Raw genomic sequence first — 27,435 nt, 5'->3', positions numbered from 1 at the left:
AAATTATTATGAGGCATTAATTACTCTGTGTTATCTCTTGGTAACTCTAAAAAAAGTAAATAATAGCCTAAAGATGGCTTGAGAGTTTTAATTGCAACTTCATATCATCCAATATGTGTTAATGGAATAGTTGTTTAATATTCTGAAACTGGGTGGGAAAGAAAAGAACATGCAAATATATTCTGTTCTCACAGCACGACCTTCGGATATAATAAAGTAGATTTAATATTAAAGCTCTAACTTTGCATTCCAGAAATCTAAATACCACTTCAGTCTTACAGAAATTAGTAAAATCTCCACAGAAATGTTGTCTAATCACCTTATATAAAATGACCTGGGATTACTGATGACAACTTACATAAAAGGATCTAGTTCCATGTTTTATTAAAATGCTCTTCACCAATATGGTTTTCAAAACCAAGGGAAAAATGTTTGCAATGTGCATATTTTTTCTACTTTTTGTTCAAAAGTAGTAATTTTTCTCCTGATTTATCAAATGGCTACTTAACCAAGCTGAGGATATACAATCCATATCCCCAGATATAGTTCAAGGTATTTTAGGAAATACCTGCTCATGTGGTATAATTCTTTACTCACAACTCTTTTTTCTCCTATTTTTCCAAAGATACCCAATTCTTGAAATCAATTACTTATTTTTAGAAATACTATCCTACAAAAATTCTATTTCAGGTACAGCTTGTGTGCTAAAATTTACCCAAAAAAACACGTTGTTTTGTTCTTTTTTTCCTGATTATAAAAGTAGTGTATGCTCATTGGACGCTCTAAACTTTAAAAGTAAGTTTTAAGTAATAAAATGAAAGTCACACAGAAATAGCCATTGCTAACACAGAAATCCATTTAGTTTGAGTATTTAGTATTAAAGGTAGCCAGATATATAGTGTTGAGATCTTACTATAGATACAGCAGTGTGTCCCCAGTCTGTTCTTCTCATTTTTGTTCTGTTTGCATTTTATAATGGTTTTTTCATATGCCATTAAGTATTCTTTCTCTGTTTTAATTGAAGCATAACTGAATATTATATTCGTTTCAGGTGTACAACGTAGTGATTTGACATTTATATACATTACAAAAAGCTCACCATAAGTGTAGTTACCATCCATTACCATACAGAGTTATTACAATATTATCGATTCTATTCCCCATTCTGTACTTTATATCCATGCGATTTATTTTTTTATAACTGGAAGTTTGTACTTAACCTCCTTCACCTATTTTGCCCAGGTCCTGTATCCTCCTCCCCTCTAGCAACCACCAGTTTGTTCTCTGTATTTATGTATCCGTTTCTGTTTTGTTTTGTTTGTTCATTTGTTTTGTTTTTTAGATTTTGCACATAAGTGACATAATAAGGTATTTGTCTTTCTCTGACTTATTTCACTTTACATAATACCCTCTAGATCCTTCCATGTTGTCATAAATGGTAAGTAAATATTATTTCTAAATGTCAGTATTTCACTCTGCATAATCCTCCTTTGTTGGATATAGTAATAGGCTAAAAAAAAGGTTTTTCAAATACACCCAACAATTTCAGGTATCATTTATGTTCTCAGATTTCCTTCCTCAACAGGACCTGTCCCATATAGACAACTGCTTTTTGAACATACTCATTTAGAAGCACTACAGCAGTCAAAACTGAAAATATACAGGTGTGCCTGGATAGTTCAGTAGGTTAAGCATTGGTTTTGGCTCAGGTCATGATCTTACTCGTGAGCACGGAGGCTGCTTGGGATTCGTTCTCTCCCTCTCTCTCTGTCCCTCGCCCACTCATGTGTGCCCATGCTCTCTCTCTTGCTCTCTCAAAATAAATAAATAAACATTTTTTTTTAAAAACCTGAAAATACACAAACTGAATCCATTAGTTTGTTCCCAGGTCTCTGTCCCTGTGTCCATCTCTCTCTCTCTCTCTCTCTCTCTCTCTCATTTCCAATCTCAGCACCTATAACCATCATCCACAGTCTTAGAAGCTAGGACTCGGGCCATCATACTTTGCCTATAATTCATACAAAATCAATTCCTAGTGTTCAACATATCAGAATTACAGTTATTTTCTTTCCTCCATTCCACCACCAGCATCTCCTTCACCAAGCCCCCATTATTTCAAACCCAGATTACTGCACAGTTGCCTCGCTGGCTTTTCTTTCTCCAGCATTGCTCAAACATTTCTCATCTCCACACTGCACCCCAAACGGTTTCTGTAAAACAGAAATCTGATGTGGTTGTTCACCTGCTTAGTTCCCTCTGGTGGTTCCCCACTATGTTCATGATAATGTCATATTCCTTACAAGCTCCCTTTTCACGTGTCCCATTAACTTCCTTGCCATCATCTCTCCTCTTCGCACCTTATCCAGCCCTGGGCATTTTTTGCTCCAGCTATACTGAACTGCTTTCAGTTCTTCTGATGAACCATGCTTTTTCATAAATGCTTGCAGGGTCCACTACATATCCGGTGCCTTCTGACTGAACATTCACCCTTAGTTTAGACAGTATTTCCTTTAGGTAGCCTTCTCTGGCATACCCCAAGTATAGGCTCAGGGACTCCGCCAGGAATAGTATCCTATACCCTCCTACAGTGGTAAAATAGCATCTCTACAAAATTCATGTTCACTCAGAACTTCAACATTGATCTTCTTTGGAACTAGGGTCCTTGCAGATGTAATCAGAGATCAAATCATCCTGGATTTTAGGACGGACCCTAAATCCAACAACTGGTATATTTATAAGAAGAGGAGAGGAGAAGCACACCCAGAGACACACAGAGAGGAAGGCCATGTAGACAAGATGGAGCCAGAATTTATTTATGCTGCAACAAGTCCAGGAATACCAGGAGTCACCAGAAGCTAGAAACAAAGAAGAATCCTCCTCTAGAGTCTTTGCAGGGAGTTTGACCCTACTGACACCTTGATTTCAGACTTCTAGTCTCTAGAATTGTTATTGTTTTAAACTGCCTAGTTTGTGGTTCTTTGTTATAGTAGTCCTAGGAATCTTATCTACTTTCTACCTTAAAATTATTGCAATATATGAATTGTCATATTTCTACATTTTAAAATGTTTATTTATTTATTTTAAGAGTGGGAGAGGGACAGAGAGAGAGAGAGAGAGAGAGAGTTGGGGGAGAGAGAGAATCCCAAGCAGGCTCCACACTGTCAGCACAGAGCCTGATGCAGGGCTCGTTCTCATGAACCGTGAGCCAAAAATCAAGAGTTGGAAGCTTAACCAACTGAACCATTCAGGTGCCCTTGAATTGTAGTATTTCAATTATCTCTAAACTATAAACTCTGTTTAAAGCAAGAACTAATTCTTTCAGTTTCATGTTCATTGCTAAGTATAGCAATTGACACATGACAGGCAATTAATAAACATATGCATAAAAGAAAGAATAAATAAATTTTTCATAATAGTAGATATCTACTGAAACCTCAGTAACGCTATTATTTATGTTCATTTTCCTTGCAAAATCTTTATTATTTGACCCATTAGAGTCTGAAGAAGGGTTTTAGCAAATATCTATGGCTTTCACTGCCCCATAACCATTCCCCATCCTGGTCTCAAAACTTTGAGGTTCCTTTTGGAGCCTATCCTTTCCATGAGTACACAGTCTCCCGAGAATTGTTAATCAAGTGCTACGGTTGCTGGCAGAGGGCAAATAATTCAAACTCAGCCATGCAGACGCCCTTTGTGAATGTGGGAAGAATAGCACCGAAATGCAGGATTGGACCAGATTCAGCTGCCTGGCAGTCTGCTTCAGTCTCCTTCCACTTCCTGCTTTCTAGACCCCTGGAATGATTCCGGCTCCTCTCTCTCCTAAAAATGATTTTGTCTGATTACCTTCTGATTCTATGAACTAACTCCAATCCTTTCAGCAGACTGCCTTTTTTGCTTTAAGTACCCAGAACTCATTTCTGTTACTTGCAATCCAAGAACAGTAGTTGACAGAGACTCTTCAAATGTAGATGTGATTACTACTAAGTACAGATTGCTTGTATAAATAGGTGTTCTGTCACAGATGGTCACCTCACCAAAACGTTTCCAGCTTAGATTGTCAGGCCACCTAACCGATGAACCATATAATTTAAAATTCATGATTTGCCAGTTTCCTTCTCTGAGGCAGCCATTTCCATTTCTTCATGCGTTGCACATATTAATGTAAATCCTATTCTTCTCCTTCATTTATTTGTCTTTATATGTAAAAAATTATCCTTTTAAACACTTTTTAAAAATTTTTCACTGAACTAGACTTCCTCAACGTAAATCATGCCTTAAAAAGCAAATTAAAACATTTTATAAAGAATGTTACCCCTAAAGAAGTAAAAGCTTTGGTATAATATATGATACTCTTAAAACTGCAATTATTAGTTCACATTAAAAGGCCCATAGTTGACCACTCTGCAACATAGAGAACCAACATATCTGATAAACAACCACTTTGCTAGGTTTTACTATTCTATTCAAATAGCCATTAATTTATAAAGAAGCCATTCATTACAATTACAAATTACATAAATATACAGAACATTTTTTTCCTTCAAGTTTCTTCATTAAATGAAAATTAATGTTATTATATGGGTAAAGATTAATTTGAAATCATTAATTATTGGCGCATAAGTATCATTTACATATATAGACTGAACATCAATTTTAAACGTACAGCCAAAGATCAGTGGCAGCAAAATGGTTTTCTTCAATTTCTTCAATGGCTTAAAGGTTATTTTCTTTTGTCTTTTTAAATTCTGATAACCCATAATACATCTCCTGAATAGGATTTGAATTAGCTCTCCACTGAAGGATCTCCTTAGAGACTCTCTTCAGCTAAGAGTGCTTTCATCTTACTCATTACAACGGAAAGGGGCAGAAGAAATTCGACTTCTATTTCCTTTCTGCTACTTTCTTAACATTGCATTACCTATTTGTCATCTTTATTCTACCCCTCACTATCTTGAATGACTACATTATGTTCCTCACACTTTCTGCCTAATAGATTGTAATGTCCACGAGGATGTGTATTTTAAAAACTTAAAACCACAATACACTCACATTTGAATCTAAACTTCATTTATGATCTCAAAACTAAACTTTCCCTTTCTGTCATGCTTACTTGACTTTCTACTTCTGCACATTTACATCAAACATGCATTTACCTTCACCCTACCGTTAAATTTTCCAGTCCTGCTGCACGATCAGTCCATAATTTCCCTTTCTCTTTCATTTGTTTCCATCTTAGGCTAATCTGTCAGTTTAGCCATTTTATTGATGTTAGACCTCTTTTCTCTTCAACTCTTTCTTCTGTAACATTAGTTTACAAAAGATGAAGACCTATTCAGTCCTGGTCATGATATTAGACATTCTGCTAGTTGCAAAAAACAACAGACAAATAAACACCTATTTGATTCTCAGAGAAAGAGAATCCCAGACAATGGCGAGCAAAAATGAAAGGACACAATATATTTGGAAGTTTCTATATAATTTTATAGATCTACATAAGGAATGATTAAAGTGAAGCTTGAATTTTATAAAACCAAGATCCAGATCACAAGGGTGTCCTATTCCCTGAGAATGTTACATAAAGGAAGAAAACGGCATAATCCCATTTGGGTTTTCAAAAGCCTCTTTGCAGGAAAGGTTTGCAGGGGAAAAGCTCAGAAACAGTTTGACTGCTTAGCAGTTATTCTGCTGGTTTCGAAGAAATAATAGAAGCCTGTAATCAGTAGAAGAGAGATTGCAAAGAAAGAGATAAGTGAGAAAAATTTAAGGAACAGAATGAAAAAGACTGGTTAATCATTGACAAGTCCTGGGTATTAACAAATAAAGAAGGAATTCAAATTGACTCTAAGTTTTCCAATTTGACTCTCCAGATGAATAGTAGTTCTAACTGGAGAGGTAGAAACTACAAAAAGAAAAAAAAGTCAGTCAGATTCTTGTTAAGAATATGAGACGATTATAATCTGTTATAACCTGTTATGTTGGGTCCATCTACATAGATACACCAAACAAATGGAAGTATCTAGAAATCTGATGGAATAGGCAGCTTCTAAGATGGCTTCCAATAATCTCTGTCTCCTGGTGTTGATGTCCTTTTGTGATCCCCTGCCCCTGAATGCGGGCTGGACCTATGACTCACTTCCAAAATACAGAAAACTGCAGAAGTGGTAGTATATTAGTTTCCTGTGGCTGCCATGACAAATTACCACAAACTGGATGACATGAAACAACAGAAATGGATTCTGTCAGAGTTTTGGAGGCCAGAACTGAAATCAAGGTGTCAGAAAGGCTACACTTCCTCTAAAGGCCCATAGGGAAGATATTGTTCCTTGCCTCTTCCAGTTTCTGGCAGCTCCAGGTGGTCCTTGACTTGTGTTTGCATCATACCAGTCGAGAACTCTGTCTTCACAGAGTTCTCTCATAAGAACACATGTCCTTAGATTTAGGATTCATCTAGTTAATCCAGGATGTTTGTACTCAAGATCCTTAGTTTAATTACATCTTCAAAGAATCTTTCCAAATAATGTCACATTCACAAGTACCACAGGTTAGGACTTGAACACATGTTTTTGGGGGCCATCACTCAACTCACTACACATGGGATGATACTTCCTAGCTTTGGTTGTAAAGGAACGTTGTTTCCATAGTCATGCTCACTTTTGCTTTCTCTTGTGTTGCTTGTCCCAGGAAAAACTAGCTTCCATATGATGAGGCAGCTGAGTCTGGAAGTGGACTCTTCAGCCCCAGAAGAACTCTGAAATGACTGTAGCTCCAGCTTGACAGCACAACTACAACATGATGAGCTACCTGGAGCCAGAGGTGCCAGCTAAACTGTGTCCATAAACTCTGAGACAACACATAAGCACTGTTTTAAGCTGCTAAGTTTTGATGTGATCTCTCATACAGCAATAGAAAACTAATACGGAGCTCACAAAAATGTCTAAGCTGGGTCAACAATAATTAAGACAAGCCATGGAAATGATTCATTTTAGCATTTAAGAAATATTTATAAAGTATCCTCTATAAAACAAACATTGTGATGGGTTTTATTTAGATCTAAGTCTGTATCTGTAATGATAAAGGACGAACCAATCCTCAGGAATCTTATAGTCTCAGGGAATGACAGACAAGACCACAATGCATGGTATGACAGAAGAATGTAAACTGGGTTAAGAGGACATAGCACATAGAAGAAGGATCTCATCCAGGTTCCAAAAGTCCAAGCAGACTTCCTGGAGAAACTGAATTCTTAACTTCCACAAACTGACCTACCTATAAGTATAAATTAACAGAGTTCCCTTCCTTTCAACTTTCAAATTTTCAATGCAAAATTTAAGGCACCTCTAAGTGGTAAGGACACTTTCCATTACACTAAGACTCCTATAATAAATTTATCTAAGCTTTTAGGGCACGAACATATATCCACTTCTGCTGCTTCTGGAAAGGCTAAACCTAAATTATACACACAGTGGTTATGAATCTTTATTTCATATTTCATGTTTTGCTTGGTGTACCTGGTTTTTATTCTTATTGTCCTTGTACTTTCATTTTAAGGAAACTCAAATTACTTTTAATAATTAAAACATGAATACTCAATTACATAAGGAATTACAATGAAAGCTATAAGCAAAACACAGTGAGACAGGAGGACAGAAAAATCCTTGGCATTCAAAATCAAAACCAAACTTAGAATTTTACCAACACAAAAATCTCACTTTTGCCATAGTTTCCTTATTTCTGTTAATGCCATAACATGCTCCACTTGCCTAACATAAAAGACCCTCCCTTGAATCTCCCAGCATTCATACCACTGCCTTTTATTTTATATACTACTCTTGCCCTAGATAAAATTTCCATTGCTTCTTGTTTGAATCCTTGGAACATTTAGAAACATTGATTCTTCGTGGGTAACCTTGCTCAGACTTGATATCTTTGGGAAAACCTTACCAGTTGATAACCTAGTACCTGCATCTCAACATAGTTAGCTACCAGCTAGTCTGTTTAAAAATGTAATTCAGGGGATCCTAAGTGATACAGTTGGTTGAATGTCTGACTCAATTTCGGCTCAGATCATGATCCCAGGGTCTTGAGATGAAGCCCCATGTCAGGCTCTGTGCTGAGTGTAGAGCCTCCTTAAGAGTCTCTCCCTCTCTCTCTCTCTCTCTCTCTCTCTCTCTCTCTGCCCATCTTCCCCCACTCTTGCTCTCACTCTCTCTTAAAATAAAAATTAATTAATTAATTAATTAATTAATTAAAATGTGATTCAACTGTTACACTATCGTGGTGTATTATATTCATTTGCTGGTCATGTGTGTCTCATCCCCTACAGGATTAGCTCCTCAGGAATGAAGATTATGTCTTCACCTTTTTTTCTACAGTTCTTCAAGTTCCTCAAGTGCCTGGCAAATAGCAAGTGTTTAACAAATGCTGATGAAAATGAAAGGAAAAGTCTACGAATCATTCTCCCTTCCTTTGGGTTTGCTCTCCCTTCATTAGTCAGACATACATATCCTTTCTAGATTAAGCTTCTTAAAGGACTACATGGACCATCTCATTCCCCTGCAATTGTTCCCTCATCATATAATGATGACATATAAATTCCTAAGTATAGAAATCAAAACACAGAACATATTTCCCATCACTCTGCTATATCTACCTTATCTTTCCTATTTCCTGAATATCCCCCATTCTGTCTCAGCTGCGTATCTTGGCTCCAACTTGGCCCTCCATTTAAATGTTCTCCCACCAAAGTTCTACCTCCTCTAAAAAGCACAATTCAACTGGTCTCTCATTTGTGAAGTGTTCTTGGCACTTAGCACATCCTACGTGTACCTAAGGAACTGAAATATGCTTCTTATCTTGCCACATTTTATTAAAAATAAAAGAGGCAAGAAATATTCTATACCTTCCTGTCCTGAATGGCTACCATCACCACCGCCATCAATAATAATAAAATATTCACAGTGCTTAGTACAATAAATTTTCAATAAATAACTAATTGAATAAAATATATTTGTTATAATTTCTAAAGATTGTATTTTTAGACAGTGTAGAAAAATTATACATATATAACATTCAATTTTCTTTTGGGACTAGTTATCTAAAGGATATATTGGCTGAGTATACGTGAGTAGAGGATACTACTGCTTAAAAGAAAAACTTAGAATATTGACTTAATTTTGAATTTTTTCTTCAACACAAGCTAAGTTTAGTTAGGGAATTTCTTAGAATGAAAATATTTTAAGTCATGGATCAACAAACATTTTCAAAAATTGCTATTGAAAACTGTAACTCATTACTACCTTCTGGAGGTAAGTTCAGAAATAATAAAAAGCCTTTAAAATATTATAGCCTTTGGGCACCTGGGTGGCTCAGTCGGCTAAGCATCCCACACTTGATTTCGGTTCAGGTCATGATCTCACAGTTCATGAGCTCAAGTCCTGCATTGGGCCCTGCACTGACAAGCACAGAGCCTGCTTAAGATCCTCTGTCTCCCTCTCTCTCTGCCCCTCCCCTACTCTCTCTCTCTCAAAATAAATAAACTTTAAAAAATATATTTAAAAATATATATATTAGAGTCACTGAGCTAGTGATGCTAATTTTCGTAACTCTACTAATGCAAAATGAGTGATAAACATATCAATCTATCTATAAAGATACCATCTGATAATAAACACAATCTAAAAAATACTTTAAAATCATTTGTTTTTATTAACAGATACAAAAAATGTGGAACATTCATATTTTCATAACAAAATAGGTTTGTTATAAAAATAATAAAGAAATTCAACAAAGAATATATATATTATCCCCACTTTGTTTAAAGGGAAAAACCGACACAAAGAATTAAATGATCTAGAACAAAATGATAACAGAAGTTACTTTTATAAAAACAGGCTCATTTGTGTTTTTACTTTTATTTTGCTTATGTATTTTACCACTTTCTGTAATAAAACTATCTTTTTCAATTTAGGCACAAAATAAAAACACTTTTTATAGTTTCGAATCTTTTTTTGACATGGTGTTAAGTATATAAACAATCACTTATTCTTACCTGAGTATGCTCGGATATAGTTGAAAGAATATGCAGCTGTTTGACTTTGAATAGTTTCAATCATATAGTTGCCATCTGAGTTCTTCAGTCACTTTCTCTCCTATGTATATCATATGGAATCACATATGACTAAAAATAAAATTAAAATTGGACTTAGTAGATTTAATCAATAATTATATTTATATGTGTTTTAATTTAGATGTTATAATACATATTCTAAAATTCTAAGTATGTTTCTTGTGGAAGTTCAAGAAATTTACCTAAAAACAAAAACAAAAACAAAAAAATGGGGGTTGCCTGGGTGGCTCAGTCAGTTAGGCAACCAATTCTTGATTTTGGCTAAGGTCTTGATCTCATGATTTGTGAGTTCAAGCCCCACATCGGGCTCCCAGCTGACTGTGTGGAGCCTGCTTGGGATTCTCTCTTCCCCTCTCTCTCTGCCCTTCCCCCGTTCATGTGTGTGTGCGCGTGAGCACACTCTCTCTCTCTCTCTCTCTCTCTCAATCTCTCTTTCAAAATAAATAAATAAACTTAAAAAAAATAACAATGGTAAAGTGGACATTTTTTTTTTTAAAGGTAGAGTAACAGATTGCTGGATAAGATCAAATGCCCAAATTGCTAGATAATAGGTTAAGTGTTTTAACTCATGAATATGTTACTATCAAAGCACAGTGATGGTAGGTTGACAATATAGCCTTCCTCCCTCAGGCTGCACAGCTAGCTCCAGCTATGGCCTTCGCTTATCAGCTAATTAGATTAACCAAGAGCACACTCTGTCCCTGATTAAGAAGTTGAAACAGAATTTTAGAAAACACTGATCTATTTTAACTTTCATTCCACTTCAACTGCCATGGAGAAGATTTTAGGTAACTTATCCTATTCATTCTCATACTCAACTAGAACAGACAGCAGCTGATTTAAATTTTTACATTTTTATTCCAACAAATGAAAGGAAAAGTCTCTCCAGATGCAACAGAAATTATGTCTTCCCTTAATTTGGTCAACAAATATACCTCCGATATAAATTCAAATACTAGCAAAAATATTCACAATATAGGATCTCTTCTTGCTAAAACAACTGTTTTTTGTTTTGTTTTAGCAAAAATACAAAAACGTATCTCACTCTTTTGTACTGCTTCCCCCGTAACTTTGATACAGACCATGTAAAGCCAAATCTGTTTTTTTTTACTTTTTCAAATTATAGGCTAAAGACACATCTCAAACACTTTATTTCTGCCTCTCTGTATCTAAGCCATGTGAATATTCTCAACACTATCTTTTTTCCTCTTAACTACAATTTTATTTAGAATTCTATTTGTTGACTCCATTCCTTTTCATTTTCTAATATAACTTTAGAAACAAAGAAAGGATCTTAATTTAGGTAGCCCTGGAGGCAAACTCTGAGGTAATAATTCAAGTAAATAAGTTTGTTTGGGAGATGCTAAAGGAATGGGATTATAGACAGATCGTCAACAACACCTACCACAAAAGACAACAATTGTGCAATTTGAATTAAAATATGAGCATGGTATATTTTAAGGCCATATACACATAGTCCATAGTATTAGTGGAAAAAAAGTATCTATCCAATGATGCTATTATTTATTAAACCATATGGTATTCTCAAAGCATTTACTGAATCTTAGGGTATATGCAGGATACAATTCATTTACTCTTTCCTCAAAATGTAAAGGATCCATTATCGACCTCCAGCTTTAGAATTCACACATGACACGACTAAAAGTTAACCATGAAACTATGTCATGATTTCCAAAGCGACTGACTAGATCATTTTTCTTTTTTGTCTTGGGAAGGAAGAAAAGGGGACACAAAATTAGTTCTTTTGGAGTATAATCATAATTTATTTATTTTGAGCAAATATTGGCCTTATGAAAATAAGTAAGAAAGAAATCACCCAAGATAACATAAGTAACCAGATGGCTCAAAAAAATCCCATTCCAAAATATTATACAAAGTAAACATTTTCCTTAAAACGGTTAATTCAATTTAACAGCCCCACAGCTTGTATTTCTTTCTAAGATTGGCTGAAATCTAGTCTTACTGCGGAAATGTTTTCAGCCTAGAATATTTTATGCAATGTGACAGAATGAAAAAGAGCACTAAAATATCCACATCAAAAAACAAGAATGAACTTGTGTCTACTTTTATCTGTCTTCTTGCAAGAAAATGACATATATTCTGAAGTGGATCTATTGTTCTATGTCTGATGTGATTAAACTTGTGCAGATAAAGAGCATTTAAAAATATCCTTGCAAAAAATGAGATGTACTTACGAGTTGTTCTTTTGAACATATTTTTATTTTAAAATACAAAATCTTGTTTCTAATTTGAATGATTCTTAAAATTTTAGTATGAACATAATACACTCAATTTTATATTGTTTTGCTACCATTTATTGCATAGTGTCATGAAATATGAGGATGTATATGAAATTAAGTGAAGCAAACCATTTCTTCACCAGAACCTTCATTTTTCCCAACAGTATTAATTTAAGAAACTAACATTGTTAACATTGCAATATGACTAGATGCTTCGATTTTTAATACAACATGGTATCTTTAAATATTCCCTACACAATAAAACAAGTCAGTCTAACACATATTTCTACTTGTCATTAAATGAAATAGAAACCAGCATTATCATGCTCTTAAAACTGTTTCAAAATCATTTGGCTACTTATTTTTCTTTTTACAGCTAGCCCCAAGAATTTAGCAATATCTCAAAATAATTTGCAAAATGTTGCAAAAAAAAAAAAGAGTTTTCCTGGATATTCATCTTTATCTTCTTTGGGCATCTAAATTCAAAATATACAAAATGAGCCTTTGGCCTCTGACTTCCTTTTTTCTTTGTCCTGTGATTTTTAATTAAGTAAATACTACAACTTTTATTTTAATTGTTCAAGCCAGAAATCTGGCATTTTTAATCACTCTTATTTTCTTTACCCATCATCAGGAAGCTAAATCAGAATAATTTCAATTCTACTTAATATGAAAGACTCCATTTTGTTTCTTCCCCCAGTGCATATCCGCACCAACCCACCAGCAGTCAACCATGATCAATCTAACAAGTAATCTGGCAACATCACCCTCTGGAGAAAGTCCAAAGGACTTAGCATGCCTTAGCATCTTAGTCCGAATGTCTTAGAATCTTTTCTTAATGATGTCTTCACAACTGTTTTCACTCTAATGCCCCAGGCAAAGGGTACAAACATGGTGACTTGGGATTACTGTCATAGTGGCTTGAGGCAATCATTTCTTGTTTATACCAGTCTTTTCACTGAGGCAGTGGCATATATATATATAATCATAACCATACCCCTGTGCTCCAAAGAATGTAAAGCTAAAAAATTAGTTCATTAAACAAATATTCATTGAGCACCTACTAAATACCCAGTTCTCTCAATCACTAGGGAGAAGAAAATAAGTCCACATCCTCCTTTGCATTTGTCAATTGATAAGAACTACATTAATGGCAAGGTCAAGTGCTAAAGAAACATAGAGAATGTTTGGGAAAGTCCTCCTAAAAAAAGATGGAATCTGTGAACCTTCAGTTTAGAAGCTGTCCAGTGAAGAAGATGGAAAAGCCACAGTTGGCAGGGGGAACATCATAAGCAAAGGCACAGGAATAAGAAAGAACATGCCACCGTCAAGGATAGGCAAGTGGTTAGGTATATATGACTTGAAAATGGAATGCTCATAGACTTGTTTTATAAGAAATTTTAGCAGTAAAGTAAGGCCATATCAGGAAGACTTTTGAATGGCATGTTGTAAAATTTGGATTTTACCCTAAAGATGATAGTAGAACTATGATAAAACAGGGAAGTGGTGCAAGAAGATATGTATTTTAGGAAGATCATATGACAAAATCTGGCTCTCAGGAGACCATGAAAGAGAAAAAGGTGAGACAAATAAATTCCTTCTTAGAAATCTATGTATACTGACGCGTCTGGGTGGCTCAGTCAGTTAAATGTCGGACTTCAGCTCAGGTCATGATCTCGGGGTTTGTGAATTTGAGCCCCACATCAGGCTCTCTACTGTCAGCAACGAGCCCACTTTGGATCCTCAGTCCCCCTCTCTCTCTTCCCATCCCCCCCCTTCCCCTGCTCGAGCTCTCTCTCCTTCTCTTAAAAATAAACACTTTTTTAAAAATTTAAGAAAAAAAAAAAGAAATCTATATATATTTGTTAAGTGGTAATGCAAAACAGAAACAGACTCCAGGCAATCATATTTGTAAGATGAAAACTGGAATGGTGCTTGAGGCTTAATTTATGTAGAAACAGCAAGACCAAGATATCTCTGATCCTGGACTTTCCTATTCTCAGAGATGTCAGTCTGGACCACGAATTCACATCACCTGTTATTGTTGCATGTGCATTTTAAGTTCCCCTATCCTCAGCTCTCATTATGGAACGAAAAAAGTGACAGAAGATGACACATGACAAACTATTTCAGAATTAATAACAATTTCAAATTTGCCAATTTAAAAACAAATTCAACCTAGTTCTTTCCTCTGCATTTGACATAAAACATTTAGAGGTGCTTTGAAGCTGTCATCAGCAGGACATTTTCCTAATTAGAAGAAGTAGGAGAACAATTATCAAGTCATTCACCCTTTCTGGTGAAATGAGTGGAACACCCACATCAAGTTTCTATGAAACTTTTGGTTATTATATTTTTCAGTCTAAATAAGTTAAGGTAGAGCCTTTGCTCCTTTTTAACATTAACTCTTCACAAACTCTGACCTCTCAAATATTAAGAACCTTTTATGGAAAAAACACAGCCCAAGAAGCAAGATGGATCCAAAACAGTGACAACGGGTCACAGGTTAAAAATTCATGACTTGGGGTGCCTGGGTGACTCAGCTGGGTTAAGTGTCCAACTCTTGATTTCGGCTCAGGTCATGATCTCACCAGGGTTTTGGGATGGAGCCCCATGTTGAACTTTGTACTGAGCTTGGAGCCTGCTTAAGATTCTTTCTCTCTCTCTCTCTCTCTCTCTCTCTCTCTCTCTCTCTCTCTCCCCCCCTCCCTCCCTCTGCCTCCTCCCCAGCTGGTACTCTCACCCTCTCTCTAAAATTAAAAAAAATAATAAATAAAAAATCATGACTTGAGTTAATGAATGATGTATGACAGATGGAGTGAAATTCAAATCAGGAGAGAAAGTTTTTTTTTTTTTTTTAATGCAATGGGAATTCCAAGAATAAAATAAACTTGACTTGGGAAAGGGATAGAAATCTGAGCAATGTTTGAATGAATGAGGAAAAAAGAAGAGCAAGGAAGCCGGACCAAAAACAAGAGAGAAAGTTACTCTCTCTCAATCAGTAATCAAAAGTTCTGGGATTTACTCGGTTTGGGCCAATTAGTGACATGTACATCCCTAACCAATTACGGGGGTGTAGAATCACTGATTAGCTTAGGCCAACCAGAGTGCATTCCTGAAGATACACATATGGTCAATTCTCTTAAATCACATGACTACTCCACATGATGAAGGTGAGTTACACCAAGGAAATCTGGTCTAATACAAACACAGTGGTGGGGAAATTAATGAATAAACACGAACTATACTTCACAGGAACTTAGATAGAAATAAATGAGATATTGCATACACAGCAGTAATCATATGTCTGGCACATAAAAATAGGACTTAGTAATTCACAATAATTATTATTACTTTTGCTGAACTGTTTAGAAATTCTGTTCTTTGATATTACAAATAAAACTGCGATACACACCTTTGTACATAAATATGTGTATTCATCTCAAATTATTGCTTCATTATGACTTCCTTAAAGTGAAATTATTAGTTCAAAAAGTATTTGACTTTTCAGGCATTTTCATACATATCACCAAGTTGTTTTCTAGAAAGATGTACCAACACAGACTTCCACCAATAGCAGATGATATTGCTAATTTCAACCATCTTTGCCAGCGATGATTTTTTCTTTCTCTTTTGACAATTTGATTATCAAAAATTTCTTTTTCTAAAATGTATAGTTCTTTAACTATAAGTGAAGTACAACTTTTATGTGTTTAACTTATTAAATATTTATTCTATAATTTGTATCTTCTTTTTTGTGTGTTTTTATTTTTATATTTTGATGAGGTTTTTTGAGATTTTTATAACAATATATGTCTTAGGACCTCACAACTTTTTATTCCCTTAAAGGGAAAGGTTGGTTTTCAGCTTCACTTAATGTCAGCTACATATTTTACCTAGTAAATGGCTAGCTCCTTACATTAAGACCTTAGCTATGAACGGATACAAAAGCATCAAAGCAGGTAATCATTATCAAAGGAATCAAAGAATTTTATTTAATTAATTGTTATATTTGTCTAATACATTTTACAGATTTAATTCATTTCAAATTTTTAATTATCTTATTTAGTTCTAATACTAGGGTTATTTCTAAAACACTGCAAATATGAATTTCAGCACCAAGTTCTCTAAGAATGGAATTTTTTCCAAATATTCTCCATATTTTATTTATTTACTTTTAATTTTTAAAGTTTTCTTATTTTGACAGAGAGAAAGAGAGATCACAAGTGGGGTAGAGGCAGAGAGAAGGAGAGACAGGATCCCAAACAGGCTCGATGCCATCAGCACAGAGCCTGATGTGGGGCTCGAACTCACAAACTGCAAGATCATGACCAGAGCTGAGAACAAGTCAGACACTTAGCTGTGCCACCCAGGCTCCCCTATTCTCCATATTTTAAGCTCCTTCCTTCTGTCCTTCTTTCTTCCCTCCTTTCTTCCATCTTACTTTCTCTGCACTCTTCTTCCTTCCTTCTTTTAACTCAGAAAACAAAATTATGAGTCACTATTCTTTCCTGTGGTATTTTAATATATTAAAACATATCCAAGTAACTGAAGAAAATATTTATAAAACACCTATGCTAAAAGCAATTCTTAATTTTTGAAAAACCTTTTATTACTAAAAAAAAAAAAGCTGTAAAACTATGTAAGTATATTTCAGTGTTGGTGGAAATAGAGCACCTATTCAATAAAAGCTCTTATTAAGCATTTTTGTAAGTAGCCACACAATAGAGGCTGTTCAAATGAAGGAAACCAAGAAACTGTGGTTGATTTCCTTAATGAAAAATTGGGGCAGAAAACATTCATTAACTTGGATTACATAAAAAGTCATTAGTTTAATTTTTCCAGTCCCGTGGAGTTTAATTTTTTCATGTTAATATCTATGAAGTATGTCTTGTATTTAAAGGCAAATTTCGGTGAGCTGTAATTCAGTGTTCCAATTTCCCACAGTTTAGGTGGGGGGGGGTGGGGAGGAGAGTTTCATTCATCCTGTCTCTACTCTAAATTAATTGCAGTATCACCATAATTGGATGTAATTAACTTAAATTATACAAACACTATTCAATAAAATCTGGAAAACCTTCTGTTTCAATATAATTCAGCATTTAAAAAGTATATACATGTATTTACTGTTAACTAAACAATTACTATTTTACAGATGAGGAAATTGTCTTTGATATCCTATCATCACAAGTCTTTCATATGTTGATTGTGTTTCAAGGCCTTTCTTCAGCAATCAAACATTTCAGTATCAAGATTTTGCAGTGATCTACAATGAATTTTGCTCTACGATGAAATATTAGTGTGCCATTTTAAACTGCTGTTCATTTGCTCATAACAGTATTTTCACAAAGCAGTATACATTTCATTCTTCATTTAATTTAGTATATACATACATTGTGGTTTCCTGCCACCACCTCCCCTTGAAAAACAAAACAAGACAAGACAAAACAAAACAAAACACATTCTCCTAATGGCACCCTGGGTTTTCTCTGCAGACCTACACTTCTCTTTTTTCCTGGTAGTTATGTTTGACTGAGGGTGACTCTAGAGCTAGTTCCAAGCCTGGCCACTGAGAGTTCCATGCCCCTAGTCATAATTATGAGTCTAATTATTCAGGAATGGAAATGTGCACTATGTTAAAACAAGGAAAATTAAGTCAGCACCTGTTTTTAAAACCATTTAGAAAGAAGTAATCCCTTTCCACTTGAGTTACTTAATTTGAGGATTGAAAGCCTGATTGCTATTTTGTCCTCAGCTTTTATACCTTAAAATGAATGCAACTCAGTGGAAAACAACTGTGAGAGAGAAATAAATATCTGAATGCCTAGATTCAGCCTTGCCTGAAGCATCACTCTACAACTTTAAATTATAACAGGTATATATATTTTGTTTTCACTGAATTATTATTGGTTTTCTCTCAAGTTCAACCAAATGATCACTCTCCAATATATGCTATTTACTAATGTATAATATACATTTTATTGAATTTTTATGTGACTTTCTCTAAATTAAGCTCACGGTATGAAATAATAATAGGTCAGATAACTGAAATCTACACTGGAAAAAAATAAAATTTTCTACAAAATTGTTATTCAGCTACTCTTTTGGTATTTTGAAGACATCTACTATTGTTAGAGGCTGAAAAAACATGTAGATTGAGATGATTTTTAAGAATTAGGAGGGCAGAAATCATATACTTTAAAATGTTTGTGTTTTCTTAAAAAATGAAATCCTATAGCCTTTCATTAAATTTTGACTGGAGCATCATATTAATCACATCTTAACTTCTACTGAAGACAGCATAAATGTGATCGATTTATACAACTGGTAAACAAACAGATTCAGGATACATATGAACAACTTTATAAGTCTGATATGCAATAGGTGATGTAGAGCATTTATTAATTTAAAACATTACACAGGATAAATAATATTTCTTCATTCCTGATGAATCAATGTTACATTTTACATGAAAGCAAATAAAGACCTTATTAGCAGCTGACCAGAATTATTCTTGTCTGATTCTACTCTAATAAGGCACTTTCTTATTTCTTTGGAGCTTCTCACAAAGACAACAACTAAGTAAATCTCTTGTGCCTTACTAACTGGTCATAGAAGTTTCTAGGGCAATTATTTATGGACACCTGGACCTGTAACATAAGCTTTTCACTATCTGATGAGTATCTGATATCTACTATGTAATATCTGAATGGCCTATTAAAAATAAAGATGAGCTATCAGTGTTTACAAAGTTGGAAAAATAAACCCAACTGTATTTTATAAGAGATTTAATAAGGTTATATCAGATTCCTGGGTTTAAATTTCACAATTTATGTTTCCGGGTGCCTGGGTGGCTCAGTTGGTTAAGCATCCAACTTCGGCTCAGGTCATGATTTTGTGGTCCACAGGTTTGAGTGCCACATCGGGCTCTGTGCTGACAGCTCAGAGCCTGGAGTCTGCTTTTGATTCTGTGTCTCCCTCTCTCCACCCCTTCCCCACCTAGTGCTGGCTTGCTCTCTCTCAAAAATAAAAAAACATTTAAAAAAAATTTTGCAATTTATGTTTGAAGATTCAATGCACATATCATAAGGCACCAAGAAATTCTCCCCAAATATATAAAGTTATATATATATAAAGCTATAAAGCTATATATATATATATATATATATATATATATATATAAAGCTATAAAGTTTAGTTTACTAAAGCTCATTTTTCTTCACTGTTCCTTTGTAAAAAAAAAAAAAAAAAAAAAAAAAAAAAAACAAAAAAAACAACCACTTTCCTTTTTTCTTAAATAGGTTCAAACGTAATATGCCATATGAATAATCATTATTCCTCAAAGGTACCGGATCTTCCCTAGAATTTTCTTCTCCATTCTCCTCTCCCCTACTCTTTTAGACTTCAGCCCCATCTAAAGAGATTTCAATAATCATTGAAGAAAGAGGTCATAGACTATAAATATATATTTGAATCATCCTTTCCCCAACCTTACAGGATACAGTTTATGCTATAAAATGAATATATAAAGTACTTAAAATGAACAAGCATTATATTTACCCAACCTATGAACGTCTACCTCTTCACCCTCCTGTCTTACACATTTTCCTCATCAGTAGGGAGTTATTTCTATCTTGAGAAAACATCAAAGAGATCTCTAATTTTTCATGTATTCTTCAATTACTCTGTGATAAATGAAGAGTTTCCGATCTGTGAGCAAAGAAGATTGCAATCACTTCCTTTGAGGCTAATCTCCCAAAGTTCCAGAACCCAATGATATGGTTTAGCATACAGACAACAAGCCTTTTCTTTCTTCACAGATTTATCAGAATAATAAAAAGTGTAGAAATGCCATCATAATTAGGTCAAGTCTAATTTCTTTTGACAAATATTTTATATGTAAGTCAGGTCAAAGTAACCTACAGAGTACTTGAAACATGATGCTAATAATACATAGGCTTCCTCTCTCCTGGGGGTATTTTCAAAGGAGTTACCTAGAAAAGCACTTTCAAAAGTTTAAAGTACTATACAAATATGAGATCATGTTACTAGCCAAAAAAGATGCATTCCAGGAGAAGTTATAACTTGTGCTAAAAAAAAAAAAAAAAAAAGGTAAATGTTACAACCAAATTCCCCCTTTCCAACAAGTGATGTCAGAGTCCACACTTGCAAATAAAGTTTCTGCAAAGTTGTTTCATAAGAACTCAACACTGAGCCCAGGTGCCTGGGTGGCTCAGTGGGTTAAGCATCCATCTGACTTTGGATCTCACAGTTCGTGAGTCGGAACCACTTGTAGGGCTCTGTGCTGGGCTCTGTACTGACAGCTCAGAGCTTGAAGCCTGCTTCAGATTCTGTGTCTCCCTCTCTCTCTGCCCCTACCCACTCACTCTCTGTCTCTCAAAAATGAATAAATGTTAAAAAAAATTTTTTTTGAAAGAATTCAACACGGAGCCATAGAAGAAAGAAGATCATGTAATACGAAGTAGATCTAATTTCCAAGCTCTGAGTAGTTAAAAGAAGTAAATGATCAAAAAAGCAGGTTTCAAAATGCTCTGAATCTATTAAGTGGAAAGCACTAATGTTAGCCATAGCAGGTCTCTCCTCTGGAAAACTCACGACTAGGTAACACTAGGCAAACTAGAGTTTACCTCTTTGCTATGCATGAAAACAGTTAAAATAGAAACATTAGAATCAGTACAGTACATTTTCAGACAATGGAGACTTTATTCCATAGAGTTACTGAAGATCATATTACCAAGAGCACATTCTCTCTGTTGTGATATAACCATTTTCAGCCAAAAAAAAAAAGAAAAAAAGGAAAAAAAAGTGAAATGAAAAGAACAAAAACACCTTCCAACCTCGATGAGGCAAAGGGAAACAATGACCTAGCTACCTGTGTGATAGACTTACCTCTCTCTCTAAAATATAACTGAAAACTACTTTGCTAGTTTATAATAAACAGATTGTGGTATTGTGAATATGCTCCTTCCTCTTCTCTGTCCAGCTTTACTCATCCAATGAACATTACCGAATGCCCGCTCAGTGCTGCACACTGGGGACGCAGAAGAAGTAACGAAGCTTCTAATCTAGCAGAGGAATCAGGCAGGTGTACGAACTATACCTTGCTGTTATCAATGCTAAAATAGATGTCATCCTATTATTAAGCACTTGCATCTTAGCTTATTGTCTAAATAATAATAATAATAATAATGTCTAAGTAATCTAGTCAAACTAGTTCAGTGCTGATGACGATAAATCTGTAACTTTCTCTGAACTTTGCAAAATGTGTCCACTATTATAATGGCATCTTATTTTCAAAACAACCCCATCCCATACTAGGACCCTTCTTTTACCAAAAAGAAAATCAATATTGAGAGAGGAATTAGAAGCATCAGAGACAAGACCACAATGCAGGAATTCTGACTCTTTATATTTCCTTTTCACCCCTAGAGGATAACCCTCTAGTTGCATGCCAACATCATCCCGTGTACTATTTTCACCTTTTTTTTTTCCAAACTGTGTCTATTGATAACACTGTTTAAGAAAAACTCTCACCCATTATGGCTGAAGCAAGCTCATGTGAGAAAACTATTCTAAGCAATGGATTTCTCACTGCCAAATGAAATAATGAAGTTTATTTTTTTCTATTAGTACCTGCCAAGAAAACCTACTCCAGAAGAAAACAGACACAGTGTGAAGTCTGAAAAATATATCAGATGCTTGTACACCAATGAAAATTGCTGCCTAATCAAGGAAACTGTCCTATTCAACCTACTTACATCTTGCCAGCTGAATTATAAGCACAGCAATCACAGGCCTACTGTATATCTGAATTAGACAAAAATTCATCACTTTCTTTGTGCATGGTACATAGTAAATGCTCAATAGATACTCGGGAAGGAGTTGGTGGAAAAAAGGCAAAGGAGGGCTGGAAGAGAGAAAAATCTTAATAGGTCATCAAGCTCTACCTTGGCTAAAATCAAACAAACGAGCAAAAACAACGGTAATAAAACAGACATACATACACTCACAGTTAAATAGAAGCAGCACCTACTTTTAAAAGCACATAAATTTAAAGACAACATGTCTCACATTTTAGAATCTCTAATTCTGCTTTTTTACCAGTGTTACCTGTGTAGTCTTTTGAGTACCTACTCAGGAGGATTTTGCAGAGAATTAACATACTCGAGACAACAAGGATACTCTGGGATGCAATCTTTATCACTTTTTAAAACTGAAAGAGCCTTACAAACTTATAGATGTCACCTTTATCAAAGTAAGTTTAACTCCTTGTTTATGTAGTTTCAAATCCCACCTATAGTTTAAAATAACCCAAAAAGTAGTAAACAAAAATTAAATTGAGAGGAAAATTTGTGGGGGAAAAAATGAGGGAAGTGACAAATAAAATATACAATGAGATCCAAAGGAAACCAAGTGAGGAACAATTATTTCTCATTCATCCATTGTTTATCAAGGCAAAAATACACAGAAGTCAACTATGAGCAGCGGGGGGTGTCCTCCAATTGCTACACTCCTTGTGCCAAAGTAATTTCTCACTACACTCAAACTAACCATCTATTGCTCTCCAAATGCCTGCCATGCCTATAAATCCCATCTATAACAGTCCTGCCCTCAGCCTCCTGCTGGAGGGAAAATCTACCTCAAGGCACTCAGCATAACCCTTTCCCTTTGAAGAGACTAGACTCAGCACCTGAGCTAAGACTAGATCATCTAAGGCTAAAGTGGGGACCTCGTGCCAAAGCTCCACCTAAACAAAGCAACAGTGGATTACCCTGACCAAGAACATGCTCCACATTCTGAATGTTGACGTGGAAGACAATCAGACTATTTGTAACTGGAGCAGAAAACAAGACACCTAGGGAGAAGATGCTTTATAGAAGATGCTTTATAGATGATAACTGCAGTAGCAGTCATGAAGAATAATGATGATGGGTGACCAGAAACTGAGTCAGAAGAAGGTAAAGAAATAGTACGTAGAAAGAGAGAATGTTGGTAGCAGCAGATAAGCAAAGACAGTAGGGAGCTACATCTTCCCAATGGCAGAGAATCAACTCTGTCAAATAGGGGGCAAGAAGGAATGGATCAGAGCTGCCCTGTTTATTTCCTATTTCTGAATAGCAGTCCATTTTCCCTGCGTTCCCTGGGTCCCTGGGTTCAGACATGTACACAGGATTCCTGTCTTCTTCATTACTCAACCTTACTGAGGTAACCCGAGTGAGTCTTTTTCCTTGCCTCCAAAGAATCTAACATCATCTCTTCTGTCTGGTCTCAATATCCACCTAGGGCACCAGTTTTAAAACCACAAATGAACAAAACATCATATACAACATTGTAAAAATAATATTTTTAGTTTATCAAATTAGTACACTCTGAAAAATCATACTAATCCAATGGAAAAAGAACAAAAAAGGTCACACAAATTTGTTAGGGATCTCAAGTCACTGAAAAAAGCATACTCTCTAAACAAGAAAATATGGTCTTCATTCGTAGACATCTCCAAAAAAGAAAATATGGTCTTCATTTGTCGACATCTGTTCTCCTACAGCTAATTCAAAAACAAAAACAAACAAACAAACAAACCTGTGCTATGATTTTTCTCTTTCTTCACAAGAACAATAAAGCAAACATAATTTATCTACAGCTTCTTTATCTTCTTTGTTGTGCTTAAAACACTTTGTGTGTTTTTTTTAACTCAAGGCTAAATTAAAAAATGTATTCATAGACTCTATCAATAGAGCAGAAAAAATGCATTCTTTTCAATTCTATGGATCCCTCAACACAAAGAAAGTCCAGCCATTTTTCCTAGATTATTCTCAGTTATATATTAGATTTTCTTTTCCTGGATTATAAAATATTAGGTACAGAATTTTTATCATACTTACAAAATCATACCCTATAGCTGGAAGAAAAAGGGAAAGGGAGCGTTGAAAGAGAAAAGAGGGAAGGATATGCTGTAGAAAGGAGTAAGGGAAAGGATAGGATAGGGAAGGGAAGGGGAGGGGAGGGGAGGGGAGGGGAGGGGAGGGAAGGGAAGGGAAGGGAAGGGAAGGGAAGGGAAGGGAAGGGAAGGGAAGGGAAGGAACACTGAGAAGGAGAAAGGAGGCAGAGGACTCATAGTTACAAGCGCACCCATGGAGCATCACCACATCCTTATTCTCAGGCTTCACATACCCACCCATCCTACAGCCAGGGCACCTAGGCTTTTCCATTTTTCATTCAGTGATCTCTATCACTCTTCTTGCTGGCTGAAATGACCCAGAACTGTTAACCTCCTCCCTCCTCAAGCCACCTATTCTGATAGAAGGATGCAGATGCTCACGTTCCTAATTGTGGAACTCTCCTGTGGGCTTTAGCCATTACTATATTGGTGCCTGTTTCTGAGTTCCCACGGTAATATCTCACTTTTGTTATACTTTCCCTCCAGAACAAAAACTTGACCAATAAATCCCACTCACTGGCATGGGCAGACCAGGACTGCAAAAGAACACCTGTGAAAGCCCCAGGTGTCTCCATATTAAATGCCATCTGCCTCTCCATGCTATGCCATACCCACGAGCTAAAGCTTCCTGTTGCTGCATCCTGAATCCTGGAGCTAATATATTTCCTCAGAAGTGCCTAGGGGTAGTCTAAGGTAACCTTGGACACTAGGCTTCTGTCTACCCAGTGGAACTCAACTATCTGACCTACAGCTGAGGCAACTTCCCTGCACCTGCCCTCTCCTCTATCCACCCTAGCCAATCCACACAGACTTGGACAAATGCTAAGAGAATAACTGGCAATATTGTTCCAGTAACTAATATCCATTCATGTAACCAATATATAACGAATGTCAGGGATATGTCTAGACAGTAGTGATACCACAATGAACAAGATTCTCTACCTTCAAGGATTTTGTACTCTATTTAGCTGGGTATACAAATGAAAATTTATCATGACATAAAAAGGTAAAACCATTGTCCATTTGCTACTACAACAAATAAAAATATGTGATCTCTCTTTTCTACTTCCTGGAGATAGGACATTCAGATCAGTTGGGCTTCTTTGGAACACAAATACCAATGCTGAGGGCATAGTACAATGAGCCTGGTACTCTGAACGTGCTGCTTGGAATGTAAAATCTTTACTGTCCACTGTGAATTCTCTCCACAGACATTTCTGTCCCAGTAAGTAACCTGGGTAATCCTGGGGATCAGGAAGTGGTCTCAGTGCGACCATGGCCCCCTCCATGTAACAGAAACTTGAACCCTCACTCGGAAGATCAACAAAGGCTTTCCCTGGGATTTGCAAGCACTGAATTGTCAAAGAGCTTCCTATTAGTTGAACACTGTGAGCAGGATGATTGGATAGGAAGCAAGCATTTACTTATTTAACTATAGTAAATGATTCTCCTCAGCAACAACAGAGAGAGCTCAGCTGGTTCTAAATGGGACAGATGATACAGTAGTGACAGCATATACTACCACTAAGCCCACTGCATGTAAATTGAAGATTCTGATATACCTTTGGAAAAATTGCAATATTAGATTTGATATGTCATTGGACACAATCTCTAAAATTCAATATAACATAAGCACGTGAGGTAGGACTGGCAAGACCATTGCCACTGGTCAGCACCCAAAAGTGTCACAAAGTAGACATGTCTAAATAAGTCCTTATCTTCATGACTGCCAAAGCCGCTCCACTTCCAAATTTCTGACCTAGGAAAATGCTAATGACTTTTCAAGTTACATCACATTTCTTTCCTCTACTCAACTCTCTATCCCCTGTCAACACATCGCGTGCCTTTTCCTTTTAAAAGAGCTCTAGAACCTATTCCATCTTCTCTAGTCTACTGCCAGACACGAATTACCCTTGCCCTGGGCAAGCAGACTAACTCTCCTTCCTTACACGGTCTCTCCCAGTCCTTGTTCTACCCTCTGGCAGCAGTAGCTCAGAAATGCTAATCTTGATTCTGCCACCCGCCTGTTAGCCATCCTTCAGTGCTTCCTTCCTTGGAATTTTCAGGATATACTCCTCCATAATTCAGTCCCTGCCAACATCCTAAACTCAACTCTAGGTCAACCATCCCTTGATGTATATCCATTGCTTTGATAATTCCTGTCCACCGGACTCCATTCCCCAAGTGACCACAAAGTTATTGCACAGCGCCTACAAATCCACACGGAGTATCTTTTACAGACTAGAAATGTCACACATGGAGACATACTATAATTGGTATAAAAGGTATAATTGGTATGCCAAAGGTATTGGGTATACCAGTACTAGGGGTAGTCTAAGGTAACCTTGGACACTAGGCTTCTGTCTACCCAGTGGAACTCAACTATCTGACCTACAGCTGAGGCAACTTCCCTTCCCGTAGTATTGGTATATCAAAGGTATAAAACGAACACTTGAACACACCAAAGGCAATTAAATGATGTAATTCTGAATTCTTACAAACTGACAAAAGCAATGTTTTCTAGAAGAAAACAACGATTTTAATGAAACTAGTACAAAAGATATGGAGAATTAGGAAGCGGATATTTTTCAAAATGTAGTATTTCCAAAGCTCCTGGGAAATTAAGAGTGAGAAGGGCTTTCCAATAGTTTAGACAGCTATATTGTCACCTGTCTTTACAGTCCATGTTTTTAAAATCATTATTAGACAGAACCCACCTCCCATTAGGCCTGGGTTTCCTTTTCTGTATTCTATTCACTTTAACTGGTTAGAAGTAACTGGTAATAGGTCTCCACATGCTTCAAGTTGTATATATTTGATGGGAAAAGCTGCTTTGCAAAGAATATTCTACTCTCTTGGCCAGTATTACCTATCAGACTTCTAAATCAGAAAATAGAGGAAGAAATAAAGAGAAGAAATCCATGCTCTTTAATGCTCAGGGGCTTATGAAAGAAATACAACCATTTAATATCTTGGCACATGGCTAGGAGAACTGCAGCTACTCTTTTTGTGAAAAGCCTGAAGTTATCTATGAATTAAATTTAAGACTTTAGAAGAACAAGCAACAAACGATTAGCAGGTTTATTTGT

At 35.8% G+C, this 27,435-nt stretch overlaps 1 protein-coding gene across 16 annotated transcripts in view; it reads right to left on the bottom strand.

Moving 5' to 3' along the window:
- GULP1 (GULP PTB domain containing engulfment adaptor 1) overlaps positions 1-27,435 on the bottom strand; it is a 266,197-nt gene that overhangs the window by 169,202 nt on the left and 69,560 nt on the right. For 10 of the 16 annotated variants that reach the window (XM_043577270.1, XM_043577258.1, XM_043577255.1 and 7 more), the window contains exon 2: positions 10,049-10,177. The exons of 4 other annotated variants lie outside the window; for them this stretch is intronic. The gene's annotated coding sequence lies outside the window, so the exon portion shown is untranslated. The remainder of the gene's footprint in view (positions 1-10,048; positions 10,178-27,435) is intronic. 2 more of the 16 variants (XM_043577257.1, XM_043577268.1) reach the window with 1 other exon arrangement.

Source organism: Prionailurus bengalensis, chromosome C1 (assembly GCF_016509475.1).
Source record: "Prionailurus bengalensis isolate Pbe53 chromosome C1, Fcat_Pben_1.1_paternal_pri, whole genome shotgun sequence".
Taxonomy (NCBI): Eukaryota; Metazoa; Chordata; class Mammalia; order Carnivora; family Felidae; genus Prionailurus; species Prionailurus bengalensis.
This window is presented reverse-complemented; position numbering and strand designations above follow the sequence as displayed.